The sequence below is a fragment of the Aphis gossypii genome, chromosome 3, assembly GCF_020184175.1.
Source record: "Aphis gossypii isolate Hap1 chromosome 3, ASM2018417v2, whole genome shotgun sequence".
In the NCBI taxonomy this organism is placed as follows: Eukaryota; Metazoa; Arthropoda; class Insecta; order Hemiptera; family Aphididae; genus Aphis; species Aphis gossypii.
Window position 1 is genome coordinate 31,296,850 of NC_065532.1, and position 15,967 is coordinate 31,312,816.

Consider the following 15,967-nt stretch of genomic DNA (forward strand, 5'->3'; position numbering starts at 1 on the left):
TGTGCAATAGGTACTAGTAGTTTATTGCATATGTACATTTGTTTACAATTTGAGGTACAAAGAATTTTTTCAAACTATTTTTCCACTGTCAACATGATTTTACCACATGCGTATTACGCAGTGGTTTCGTATTAATTGACTGATCCACGGCGCTTGTGGTGTGTTCAAGGAAAATAATTTCAAAATAAAAATACAATATAAACAACAATGACCTTAACATTTTTTTTTTATTTTTTTTTTTAGTTAGCTTTTATTGAAATTTATATATATATTTATATAATGTAATTTATTTTAAAATGTTCAACTTTCATTTTGTATTTGTATTTTTGTATTTTTTTTATGAAATTGTGTATTCCACATAATTTTTAAGTACTTTTGTCCATAACTGAATTTCTCAGAATATTATAATGATTGAATCGTTAATTTTCATTAAAACCAGAAACTTTAGACGTTTATTGATCGGCAAAACTCTGGTAAAAATGATTAATGAACGTATCAAAAAGTAAAATTATTAGATTCAAAACTTAGTAATGTTTAAATTATGATTCATTCAAGGTGTAGCGTACAATTTAATTTTATCATAATTACACTGTTGATTAATTTTTTAAACACCAAAGTTTTAACATTGGTGTTCATTGTACATGAAAATATGACTTCTAATGCCAATGTGTTGCCGGCAAAGATTTATTATAATATGATCAGTGTTTGTATTGTGGTCGTTAAATTGGAATTCATAAAAAGACTAATGATAAGATCATTGTTTCATACATTAAATTACAATTAAACAATAGTCAATCATAGATCTTACGATAAACTAATTTTAGATAACCCTTTCGAATACCTTATATAATATCTAAATTATATTTTAATTATTAGTATTATGTATTTATACATAATAATGTTTTCAATACGAATCGTCACAATACAAAAATTAAACGATTTTGTATGGTTACATGTTCGCACAAAATCGTGTTAATTAATTACGATTACGAACAATGTAATATGCATAGCTCTATGTATAAACCGATTTGTAAATAAGTGTGACTATCTGAATAAGCACCAAACATATTATAATCTCAATATTCCATTAAGAATAAAGTATCACGGGATCGAAAATTTAAAATAAACAGTTAATACACAAAACAAATCGTTTAGATGATGTCATTTGGATGACATCAACACTGAATTTATACAGTTCGTTAAGATATAATATTATGTTTATGCCGTTTTGAAATAAGTACAAAATATAATATAGTTTGATGTATATTTATTTATAATAAGTTTTATATTTCAATGAAACGTAAATCTGATATTTTTCCAATCGTTTTTGTAAATCATAAGTACACGTGTGTAATATGATCCCAATGATTGGATCAATACGATCCAAACTATTATTATCATTATTACGAGAAAAGATATGCATATTATTATTATTTAATTTATATACGCATTTGGTATGGATACCTCAACAAAAAAATATTGTCTACGTGTATAATATTACTGTTATGATATTATTATTACGCTAATAATCGTTATTGTAAATTTGATCTTTAACAATAAAAAATCGTACGCACCATAAACTAAGTAATATATACTAAAAACATTTATTAACATGTACATTGTACCACTACGCACGATATTATTATGACGTTATCGTCGGTAAGTCGTTGTAAACTTATAACACTCGGGCGCTGAATGGAATGTCGAAATAATATTGTGTGTTATCAATTTATCATTATCACTGAATAAGAGAAATCGCCACGAAATCATAAATACGTATTAACAGCTTTTACTATTTAAGAAAATGGTATTACAAACAATTTAATCATCTGCAGTCGCTAGCTTGTAAAATAAACAAAATGAAAAAAAAAATGATTCATCGAGGGGGTTGTGAAACGAACGTCAACTTACTGTAGAAACGTCGTTATTATATTAAAGGTGCATCAGAATTTCATGCAATATATAAAAAAATACTTCAAATTGTTATTTTAAAGATGAATTTTTTATTGAATTTAGTGAATATACAGGTTATCTATTATCTTTTATTGATGTGTATGTACATAAACTAAAAAAAAAAATAACTTATTTTCGTAATATTTAGAATAAAAATAAGTGACTAAATTAAAAAAAAAATTAAATTAATTGAAAACTACATAACCCACTGATTTTTATAAAATTGAAATTATATCATTTTTAGTTACCGAATAAATTGCTTATATAAATGTATAAATGTATAAATGCTTGTAAGTTATAAGTAGTTTTCCGTACTTGCCTAATCGTTTTTATTGAAAATTAATATAGAAAAAAACAAGTGAAAAGTGAAAAGTGAAAATTTCTTTAAATTTTTAAAAAAGTTAAAAATATTTTGATAATTATAATATATGTTATTCGTTTTTAAATTACAACATAATAAGAAAATAGATTTTGTTAAAAACTGGATTTGTGTGAAAATTCCCGTTTTCCCTATTGTATTTATTTATATTAAGTTTTTCCTAATTATTTAGAAAAGTATTAGAGGTATTTTGTACTTTTGATTTTTGTCGAGTATCAACATGACTTGTTTCCTGTCGAAAACAAATACTGGCATACGACTTAGATCCTTTTAATAAATAGCGCGCAAAACGTTTCTGTTATTTTGGCATTCGATTCGGGTGCAGTTATTATTGCTCGAGTACATCCGTTTGCGGTAAACAGCGATATTTACATGTCGTATGATCCCGAAAACAAGACCCCTACAACTACAGCAGACGTGCATCAGTATTCGGACGAATGTAAACAATTAAATAATAATGATAATAATAATAATAAAAACGAAAAAAAAAATAATAATAATAAGGAGAAAAGAAAATCTTTGACAAACACGTGCGGCGGCGACGGTGTTTATTCTCGTTTACCACCGCCGCCCGAGACCTGGCACGTCGCGCGTATACGTCTTTATTGTTTTTCGGGCGTCTTCCTACAATATAGTACGCCGTGTCGTTATAGTAAACGTTATTATTGCCCCGACCGTTACATATGTATAGCAATTCCTGTTGTGTAAGTGTGTGTGTGTAAAATGTATATTATCGTATACGGACCGTATATTCAACGACGCCGTCAGAGATACGTAATCTCGTGAGAACGAGTCGTTTTCAACCCTTTTTATTTTTATTTCGTTTCCCCGCCGACGTCTTCGTCATTTACGAGTCGGTTTTTTGGTCTCTATCATCATTATTATCATTATTATTATTATTTCTCAGACGAGTATAATATAACAGCGTGGTCGGTGTGAGACGTTGCTGCGCAGCTGCTACGCCGCCGCCGCGGACAAGTCGATCCGTTACTATTTACAAACGTCCGTGGACCGAACCGTCGTGTAAACCGCTATTTGGGCGGTTCGGATCGGCATAAATCATCATCGTACGAACGATAATAATAATAATAATAATATTATCATGTGCAAATATTTGTTCAAACGATGATGTTGTGCTAAGAAAAATAATAATTTATAGCGGCTGATGATTTAGCGTATTTTTTTCACACTTTCGTTATAATGTACGCGATAACAATAATAATAATAATATTTAATTAAACGGATGTTAACGTGTTCTGAGTTCTCTATATCGTTTAAAACAATCAGCACATAATGTACCTACTTATTAAATTTATTAGGTACTATAATACCTATACAAAATAATAAATTCAATTAACTTCATAAACGTACAATGTATCACTTTTGACCTTTACCACATAACGCGTACGCCGTAGTGTATCTATATAGGTAAATCTTACAAATTATCGTTTTATGTAAATGCAATTATTATTTAAGTACATAAAAATCCGTTTTTGCGATTAAAAAGGTCTTGTAGTTGAACGTTTCACAATACCGTTATAGTTATTGACGAAACGTATAACATCGATCTCGATAACTACTATACTATAAAATAAAGCAAGTGTTTTTTTTTTTCCGTAAATATATTCTTGTGATTATTATATTCTGAAATTATCAAATTAATTACATAATACAAAATTATCAAAATACGTTCATTCCGCGTGCTGGCGTGGTATTACAATCAACCAAAGTTCTATCGAATGGTTTAATTAATATTTACTGCACCGATACTACTGGCTTTGTGTATAGTGTGTATTGTACACATTGCTGTATCATTTTGCGTGGTATATAATAATAAATTATAATTAATGTACGGCATAATACACAATCGACTAAAACGTAGTGTTGATAACACAACTGAAATATCATTTACTCGAAACATTAGACACAATCCGAAACAATATAATAATACTCTATATTATTATTATTATTATTATACTTTTGAGCATTTGAAAATTTAATATTACTCTCCGAATGTAAAACTTTAATATTTTGTTGTGCTCCCGCGTGACGTAACCCGCCTCGAGAAAACAATAATGACATTCGTTCACAATTTTGAAAGCACCGTAATATTATGCTATCATATATTATGTTGTGGGCTCGGAAACTGTAACGTAACGTTATTACAGTGCATCTTGTTCCGCTGCGGCAGAAACGCATTATATTTTATTATATTACCGAAAAAAAATAAAATAATAATAATACTATATAGACGCGCCTCTATGAACCGTATATAAATCGTAATATATCGTGACGGTTTTTTGGGAATACTGTTTTCACGAACAGTTGCGTAAACGTTAATCGTATATTACAATATGTGACGGGTTCTGTGCGTTCACTATATTATATACTTTGCGACGAGCGAATAATGATATTTTTAATCGCATTATATAGAATAAAATTAATCACTCTCTGCGGTTAACGTTTTAGCGTTAACGGCGAGCTATCAACCAGACTGTCTAACATAATATTATACTGCTCTCGAGCAGCACACTGCGAGCTCGGCGTTATAGGGTTTGGGGTCAAAACACGTGCACATTATGGTTGCCGTGTATGTATTAATTTAATATTATACCGTCGTCGTCATCGTCGTCGTCGTCGTCGTCTGCAGATATTATCACTCTAGAAAAATCTGAAAAAAATTATGTACCTACGACCGGGTACGGCAAATTCGTTCTCGGTTTAACGGACCACACCGGCCGTCATGAAATGGATTTTCTTGTATTATGCTAAACAGTTAAATGGAGTTAAGACTTTATGTATATGTATAGCATATTATTTGTACAGTGCGCGTTTAATGTCGGGCGAGTGAACAATTTCTTTTTAAACGTTTTAGCTTATTTTTAAAGTACCTATCTAAAGTATACACGGTACATATTATTATGTAGGTAATGTAACTATAACTACTTACTTACCTATGTTACATTTTGTTTCCGTTAAAAATTGGTCGATAAATTCCGAAACGAATCGAAAAGCATTTCTATGTACATATTTTATCTTCGTGACAAATGTTATTCTAATATAGCCATACAACTTATTTCGAATACGAAGTGCGCTAAATGTTATTTAATTAAATTTATTTTTTGTTCAAAACGCGTGGGTTTCATAAGTGGAACGCTTTTGAACATGAAAATAACGCATAGGCAATCGTTTTATTATTGGAACAATTGACCCCGAACAAGTTTAATTTTTGCAATACTTTTAACCTACGTCGTTTTCGTGTTTATCAATTCTATTACCTATAATATTATGATTATTTTAGTCAGGTATTCAGTATAATTAATGATTTATTTAATTTAATTTGTATTGAGGTTATACAATGTAATGGAACGTATGGCAAAACTCCAATTGTTTTTCATAATATAATATTGAATTTGTATATAGGTAATACTATTATATCCAAAGTCAATTAATAATATACTGGTGTGTATTATGCATTATAATTAATAATATTATTTTTGAATCGACACCTATAATAGTAAAACGTATTATTGTGTACATTAAGCAAATAAATATGTGGCGAATGCTCAATATGCAAAATATATTCTATAACCTTTACAGTTTAATAACTGTTTCGTTCGACCTAGACATTTTAATAATATTGTAATTTAAAAATAATCAAAGACATCAGATAGATTAATATAGTATAACTAATATCAGCTCTAATTTTGTATAGTACCATAATGCGTTATTTTTTATTGTTCAACATTCATAGATATATTATTTAAAAAATATAAGTATATAATTATTTGTATCCTATGGCACAATATAAGAATATTATGTGAAAAGTAAATATAAATATGACAGTGAATTGTTTTATGAAAGAAGCAACTCGATGGTGCTATTAGACATACTTTTTGTTTTTATTTCAACAATAATATAATGTATAAATCGCTTTAGTGTTAAGTATTCTAAAAAAAAAAAAATGACTTAACAATGTAAAACTGAAAACTGTCAAAAATGGTTAAAAAAATCTTCTTGTTTTAATCCAAAAATTACATGAAAAGTAAATGTTATGCATAGCTACATTGAATAATAATGCAAAGTGCATTAACATGCTAACCTTCATATTTATATATTCATTATAATATTTAATGAAGATGGAAAAAACTTATTAAAAATATTAATTTTTAACTCGAAGCAAAGTATCGCGTTTTTATCATTTTTACACATTTGAAATGCATTTTATGCTAAACATAAATATTGTATAGTAGGTATACAATACTTATTTATAAAATGCATACTGCATATTGGTAGTTTATTTTAATTATATTAAGTACACTTTAGTGTAAGTTGGCGGCGATTCAAGTGTTTTATAATTTGTACTATAGAAGACTATATAATATTATAAAAGTGTATAATTTTTTCCCCATAATAGAGGGTTTATTTTAAGTATAAAAAATGTTATAGAATATCTTTATGTTTGTATATAATATAATGTGAACATACGATATCCGCGTTCACTTGACACGCGGTCATGGTGGGGAATTATCTAAGTTGACAAATGAAATTGAATTCACTAAAATTAAGCAGTTGGGTTATCACTTATTATTAATACGTATAATATTTGTTTTTTGATATTGAGTTATTTATTAATTATTCAATATTCGGTAGGATTTTAAGATTAACTATGAATGAAAAACCAAGATTGCAAGTAGTCAGTAGAAAGGCTGATGGATGATTTTGTGGATAAAAGTCAATTTTTCTATCAATGTAAATTCGATTTGCGGTTGGGTCATTATTACCGGAGTTGAAGCCTCGAGGAAAAAATATACTTAAGTGGAAATTGTTTACTGAATTGGAAATATAAAAACGAAATCGAATTGTGTGGAACTAGCTGTGGTCGACTGCAGTAGACGAGAACGTGTGAAATGTGTTTATCCACAAACGATTTTATTGGTTGGAATTAAAATAAGTATATTTTATAACGCTATAGTGGCTAAAGTCATTTTAAATATCATAGGATTATTTGAATATGTTGGTTGGAGTTGATGTAATAAATCGTAAAAATATAATGTATTTCTATAGAAAACGGTTCTTCGTCATGTCTGTATATATATTATTACATAAAAAAAAAATCTTGGTGTATTATATGGACATAATATATTTTACTATAAATCATAATTTTATAATATTTTAGAACGTCATAGTAATAATAGAAAAATACCTAAACAATAGTTTCATAAAGTTTGAGTAAATCAATATTGTGTAATATTGGTAGAAAATAAATATTTTTATAGTTAATATTTATGCATTTTTATGTTTTCATAAATGTAACTTAAGCAAACGCACTCAAAAAAAATTAATCAAAGCTTTATGATATAATTATAACACTAAAATGTAATGGAGAACTTTCTATATATACTTTATATTTATATGTATATGTATATTAAAAAAAAAATCTGGTATAATCATGTAGGTATATTCCTGTCGACCTGGGTTAAAATTATACACACACGTATTAATAAATATAACACAGTTTTCTTCCGTAAGCACGTTTTGAATTAAAAAGCGCATTTCACTTTTGTAAATAAAGTGAAATCCTAAGGATTTATAGTCCACTTCAATATTGTATAGCAACCAAAGTTCCATACATTTTATTTCCATGTACATTATAATATTAAAAATTAGATACAAAAATGGTATTAATTATCATAATGCTTTTTATATTTTAAATAGAGACTAATTACAGTTAAAAGTCAGATAATGAAACATTGGTTCTCATAATGTAAGTACATGTTTTATAATTAAAGTAATATACTAATAGATTTATTGTAATTTTTTAACTGTGTGACGTTTTTTGATATCAATCAAAAAAATAAAACCATCTACTAAGTTACTTCATTTTTGGCTTTTGTTTAGTTGTTTAAGAATTTTAATTTTAATATTAACGACTACTAGTCATTGATTTTTAAATAAATTCGATATTTGAAAAAATGTAAAATATTTTTTACTCACTGTAATACTTTAGATTTCAAACATTGAGGTACCTAAATGTGAAATTATCAACTTTCATTAATGAATGTTTCGTAATTATCATTATTATTACTTATTTATTTGACTGGTATAAAACAATTTACAGAAAACATAATCTAGTAAAAATATTACATTTATCTATAACACAGTGATTACGCCTAATTCATGGTAGAAACGGTATTGTAGGTATGATGGGTGAATATTATGTACACGTGTAAACGTGTTTATGTACATATATATAGTGTTTCAAATAACATTTTGAAGACCTTGTCTTGATATTGCGTTTCATAACAAATATGAGTTTGTGATAATGACATAATCATAAAGTTCACGTTTCTATAGATTTTTTTTCGTTTTGATGGTGTTTTGATTTACTAACATGCACTATTATAGTGTATGTAATTTGTGAGTTTTTTTTTACTCAGAATAATAATAGACTTTCTAGACGAACTCAAATAGATCATCTAGATCATCAGTAAAACATTTAAACTATGTACTAATGTGATATATTGTGTTTTGGATAGATAACTAATTATAAATATTAAATGGTCCTCTAATAATCTAATAATAAGTATTGATCAAAACACACGGTTGAATTATTTCTAATAATTATTATTTTTTTAATTAGTTTGCGAGTTAGTGGAACGGTTATTAGGATTAATGAATATCATTCAATCAGATTATAATTTAGTATGATACGATTTTTCTAAGGCGAAGATGACACTGACGTTTAAGACTATTATACTAAAGGTTGTTACGTCAATAGAAGGGGTGTGGGGTATGTGAGATCGAAAAAATACAATAACCCATTTCAAATATAGTACCATACTCACGAATCAGCGATCACTGCACTGTAGTCGACTGCAGCTGCTGTTACGCTGTTAACGTGGTCGGTGAATTTCATCGGATTGACTATTAGGTACTACAAGAAACCGAGAAAACGTTTAAAAATACTGACGGACATCATCTCCGATTGATTTTCCGAGAACCGGATATTTGACGTGCCCAGATAAATTCGATTCCAATATACATCACAAGGAAACTCGAATCTCACCAAATGATTGGTGCACATGTATTATAGTGTATGCTCTTATACTTACTTCATCGGAAATTGTTCTTAGGCTGTTTTGCTTTTTTTTATACGCATTGCATACGCCGTTTATACTTTACTACGGTATCATATTATATTTTATGTGTTATAAATTAAGTGCATGCGGAATTAAGAAAAAACCTTTTCGCTTTATTTACGTTCACCAAACTAGCTCAGAACGCGTAACCCCATTACAGCTTCCGATCAACTGTCGACTATGAGCGTGACCTTTAATGTAATAAAATATAATACTATTATTATTATTATTATGTACAACGGTCTATGTATGTGTTTGTGTTTATAGTGTAGCTGATAATAATTTTATTGCGACGCAATAAAGTGAAAAAAAAAAATGTAAAATCGAACTTTGTAAGAATTCTATCACTAGAGAAACATTTAAATCGAGAATAGTTTTCTCTGTATCTATTTAAAATACACAACATTTTAAGCCAATATTTACTCTACATTTTCATTTAGATAATCAAACCAAATCAATTTAGGACGTTAACACGTATGCGGTTAGTGGTTCATATAACAGTCGATAGTATTAATAATATAATATTATGTTGTTTAGAAGGTTTGTTCAAAAAATTGATTAATTATAAATAATTAAATTGAACACTGTTTTAGACGCGTGCGAGTAAATAGATACCTAATATGAATATAATTTAATAAACAATGTGAAATAGCACGAGTTATTCATATAAATATTTTATAAGTATTACTTAAATAAATAAAATTTATGTAAAATGCAGTACTATATTGTTTTTTAGTTTTATTTTACTTATCAAAAACAAGACTGCTGTAATCAGTCATTAATATTTCATCATATTTAAGTAGCTTTGAAATAACGTTTAACGTATATAATATATATACAACATTATGTTACTTCCTATATAGATATTAGGCACTAAATACATTATAAAATTGGTCTATAGAATATACACATTTGACACTTTTCAGATAGGAACTTTTAAATTATTTTATATTTTTAGAACGACAAAAATTATTTATTTCAACATTCGACAAGAGTGAAATAAAAGAAAAAATAATTAACAATCATCTTAAAATCATTCAGTAAAACACTACATGATACATACAAGTAATATTAGAATCTTAAGACAAACGTATTACATTGATAAAACATAATATCATAGTACTCAAACTTCCAGTAATGGAAAATTCATTTTTAAGGAATATACACTTTTTACCGAATAACTAATATTGTAATATTGTTCTCACGCCTCAGTACGATTACGTTAAAAAAATGTTTTTAAGCTAAACTAATTATTCCAAAATAGTTTTTTTTTTTTAGTTGTTACAGACCTTGGACGTTTTTTAACAAATTTAAAACTATATCACTATGTCACAACACATTAAAAATATATGTTTAAACTGTGACCATTGAGAGCTATGAAATAAATAATAAAATACTAATAAATGCATAATTAATACAGCATTATTTAAATTATTTCTATTAGGTAGGTTAGGTAAGTACTTCTTATGAATAAAATTTATCTGATCTTATCAACTTCGAAGTTGAATAATCTTTACATTGCTAAATTGCTTTCATAACATTTCCGCCTTTTTCAATTTTTTTTTATTAATTCGACCTATTTTTTTTTTTCATTTTCTGAGTTTATACGTTGAATTTATAATAGAAAGATATCTAATATTTGAACGAAAGCTGTGTAAGCGGAAAAGTAAAGTAAATAAAAATAAATGAGTTTCAAAATGACGTCATAATTTCACATCGTTTGAGAGTCTTAAACATTATATACTATAATGTAACTTTAACATTTCAATTTAAGAATATTTTCTTACATATCGATTATTGATTTGAATATTTCTGTACAAATTTAGCGTTTATAATCAAAGTTAAACAGCTGAAACACATTTTAATTAGTATAATGGTTCACGACAAGTTTCTTTAACTCATTAAAATTTAAAATAATTTAATATTTAGTTGTGAGTATTATTTTATATTCTGTTTGTGACAACAAATTAAATAGTTGGGAACTTTTTTTTTTTCTTTTAATGAATAAATTAAAATTGTTTGGGTTCGTAATTTAAAATGAATGCATTTTAAACCATTTAAAGTTAATTATTTGTACATTTAACATTCCGTATGCGTAGTACAGTCCAACGTCGGTAAACATAATTAAACCAAGGGATTAGGATTGTGAATTTATTCGGATAATTGGTCAACAAACAAATTAAAGACCAATAATAATAGGTACCTATATGATACTCAATATTAAAAAAAGAATCTAAAATTAATATTGTACTTATAAACTTCTTGTAATTTAAGATAGAATAAATGATCAACTTGTTAATACGTATATAATATTTTATTGCGCAAACGTGAAAATGATTTTTTTTTTTTATGAGTATTACTTTTATTTATTATTTATTATATTATTTTTTCCACTAAAATTATAAATAATATTTAAGACATAATAAAAAATAAAATCAGTTTTAGTATTCCAAACATAAAATTTTAGTTTATAATATTCAATTAAAAAACATGATTTGTCAATTTTTCATTATAAGCCATCGGTATTAACCTACTCGTATTTTATAAATTCAAATATTTAAATAATTCCGTATTTCTCACTATCCCTAAATAAATCAATATATTATAATGTCGTCGTAAAATGTATCATAGGGAAATATAAAGTTATGTAAAGTTCAACAAAAAATATAAATATTTATGACTAGAGCAGAGAAAAATGAAAAAAAAAATAGTAATAATCAGGAACCTATATAATATTACGTACACTGAAACGGGTATATAATACTAGAATAAATATACATTTATTTATGGACGAGTAGTACAGGAAGGACGACGCGTTGTGTGTTGTAATTAACTCAACACGAATAATCCTTGGAGAATCGACGATATTTGTCCAATAATTTTAGCGTGGGAATTTGATGCAAGATATTGGTGACGGTCAAAAATAACTACATTAAAATAAAATAAAAAAAATTTCTTTTTAAATCAATCGCTATGAACTCAGATAAAAAATTCAAATACTAAAGCGTGACATCGATTTATCGATTGCGAAGCATATATTATTATGTTTATCTTGTCATGTTTGTTCGGGAATAATTATACTAACGATAAAAAAAATCTGGGCTGAATAAAAATTATACGTCTAGAAATACTACTACTACTGTATATAATATAATAAAATATAATTATAAATTCAATTCTCGTAGTCTCGAAGTTGTAGAAAAAGTTATAATTGATAAACTATATAAATCTCGAAATAATTATTATTTATAGCTTTTTGTTAGTCGTCCAACGCATAAACGAGAAATTATTTTTGAAATAGTATAAACCTATGTATGAGTTTGAGCTTCTGCCTCCATATTTTCACATCTCGTCGTCGTATTCATCCGTACACGTTTTACGCATATACCTAATATGTATGTATACATGCGATGAAGTGTTTTATAACGCGTATTACAACAGTTGTAATATACGTTATAAAACACTTTAGATCGTCTATAATAGTTACTATATTATATTATTATACAGACAATCTAAACGGGAGTCAGATAAGTCCTGGTAATTTGTCAGATATCCACCTAGAACGCGTGTCGATCCGTGATAAATTATTATCGCTAGTCGTTGAACAATCACATTTTAATATATTATAATATTGATGCATATTATTTGCGGTATCCTACGATGTCGACACCACAATTTACCTACAACTTATATACAGTTAGTATACACACTGAATATAGTAAAACATATATCGTTAACCATTGTGTCGATGCTTGCCCGGTGGGCATTTGACTCCTCGGAAAGTTCTACTGTGGGTGCTCGTATAGGTATATATTATATACATTACACAGCCACACACTGTCATCTTTAGCTCACCATAAGCGTCCGATTATATTGTTATGGTTATATTTACACACACGAGGGAGTCGTCGTCCTCGGCTCGGGGCCAACGCTCTTTGCCGTGTTTACTGTATAACATGGCGTGTTGTTGACTGTTGTGTATGTTACAATATTTTATCATTTTATTTTTTATTTTTTTTTCACTCATTCCGCGAGCATGTGAAATATCTACAAATAAAGTGCAAAAAACTAATTCGTGTACATAAACACAGCGCTCACGGTGTGTTTGTTAATGATGTTATTATTTTACACATGCTTGCCATCGCATTTTCACGTGCAGGCGACCTACCGCAATGATTATTATTACTATTTACCGTGACCTACATTAATATCGCCTGTGTTTTAACAAAACTAATAACTGTGGTGATGAGAAAACAAATGCCGTGTCAATGAACCCCAATTCCATATTTTTCTAATGCGACTGAACGCATTTATCTTATTGACCCTAAAAATGTCCCCTTTTTACACTATACCAGCATAATAATAAACGTAATTGAGTGCTTGCATATTATTAATTTCAAGCAATTTGAAAATTGTTCCATTCGTTCAGTAGTGCAATAAACATAATATAGTAACATATATCAATCGTTTATTTTTCTGTGCGATTGAATTCTATTGCCATGTTATTTAAAAAAAAAAAAAAAAATAATGTAAATTAATTAATTAAACTTTTAAAAGAGATAAAAAAAGTTTACCTTTAATACACATCAAATGTATTAACAATCTGTGATGTACTGATAGTAATTTTTTCTTTGAATATTTAAACAATATTTTAATTTAATTCAAAAAAAAAAAAAAAATTCGCTAAGTGCCTGCAAAAGGTAAACATATTTAAAGAGTAATATTTTATAAAATAAATGTTTAATGTTCAATTACTTGATTTTGTTATTATGTTTTATTATTGCTCTGTTTATAATATTAGGTATGATATACATTGTTGAATAATTTTGTGAATTATTTATGAGTTTTGACATTAATATTAATAAATAACCATGTTTTGCACAAAAGACTATACCTATCGCTAAATAAAATGAACAATTTCTTAGTCATTAACATGTTTTTAATTACATAAATAATTATCATAATTGTTTTGTTTGACGCACGTTTTGAATTTATTACTTATTTACAGTTTCTAATTATATTTAAAACGCTTACATTCATTAAAATATGTTTTAAATATTAGTTCGTAGAATCGTATCTTTTTTACTTCAATTACTTAATTGAGCACCTTAACATTTAATAGAATATTTATATTTCATTAGAGTATAAGCGAATTTGTAAATTATACCAATTAATTATTTATTATACATTAAAATTATGTGTGAATTACGCATTAAAAATGAAACTACTACCGAGTAATTTAAAATTGAGAATTAAATAAACGCTAAAATTATACAGCTAAGTACAATAGTATATATTTATAAATAGTGTTTGGGGGCTTACGAATTTTATTCAATATACAGATGATGTAATGCTTATAATAATTTATACGGTACTTTACGCTTCGCTGTAATATAATATTATTTAAGCATATAAATGAAATAACTTTTCTCTAGAATTAATCAAACTTGTATTCTTATTATAGCTTTCAAGTTAACGTGACGTTAATGATACTTTATTTTTAAATACATTATTAAATTGCTTATAGATATGGGTTTTTTTAAGTTACATGCTATATGTTTGTTATAATATAATAATAATACATAAGATAATACATTTTTAAATTTTTAAATAATATAATATTTCAACCTCTGACTAAATATGAAATATGCTTAGGATATACTAGATACTATCACAATTATTATCAATATCAATTTTACATACTTTTTGATTTTTAGTGTTATAAAAATAATTTTTTACAATTTTTGAGAAAACCATTTTTAAATCACATTGTGACTAACATACCTACTTACTTGACCATTTGACCATAAAAAAAAAAATCTAGTAATAAATAATAATAGTATTAAAAATAGTTTTATAAGCCATCAAACGAGATGTGCAAAAATTAACTCGTCTTGGCAGTGACACTCGGCAAACATAATTTTTTTTTATGATAGTTTATATACGGTTTCACTACTCACTACCATATGGATAATTTATATTAATCTTAAAATAAGCATTACCTATTATATAATCATTGATATTGATTGGTACAATTGATGATAACTAGCTAAATGCACATGCTTGATATTGTCGATTAAAATATTTAAAAATGTTTACTTCGCATTACTGTGGTAAACTGGTAACACAGTCATGTCGGAAATTCAATTAATATTTGTACACAAATTTAGATACTGTAATCATTTTGTCCCAGTTAATAAAAAATCGGGAATATCTTTGGCAATTTTAATGAATGCACATTTATACATATTTAAAGCATGCAATATTCTGAACTTAAAAATTAGTCGGTGCAAAATTATCATTACTACTGGCAGTAGTTATATAAAACGAAAAATTTATAATAGTACGACGTAGTGATATTTGAACATTTATCGTGTTGATAGGTATGCTATAACTATTATCTACATAGTATTATAGTATTAAAGTACTTCGGTGCCAATGGGTCATTCTGGGTTGAAGATTTCTTATTTTTATTAATAAGTCCCATTAATTC

General features: G+C 27.0%; 1 long non-coding RNA gene across 1 annotated transcript in view; it reads right to left on the reverse strand.

Moving 5' to 3' along the window:
• LOC126551262 (uncharacterized) overlaps window positions 1-9,597 on the reverse strand; it is a 43,926-nt gene extending 34,329 nt beyond the window's left edge. The window contains exons 1-2 of the long non-coding RNA XR_007605133.1: window positions 9,448-9,597; window positions 9,181-9,269 (exon numbers count right to left, since the gene is read on the reverse strand). This is a non-coding gene — a long non-coding RNA (uncharacterized LOC126551262). The remainder of the gene's footprint in view (window positions 1-9,180; window positions 9,270-9,447) is intronic.
• Window positions 9,598-15,967: the final 6,370 nt, after the last annotated feature.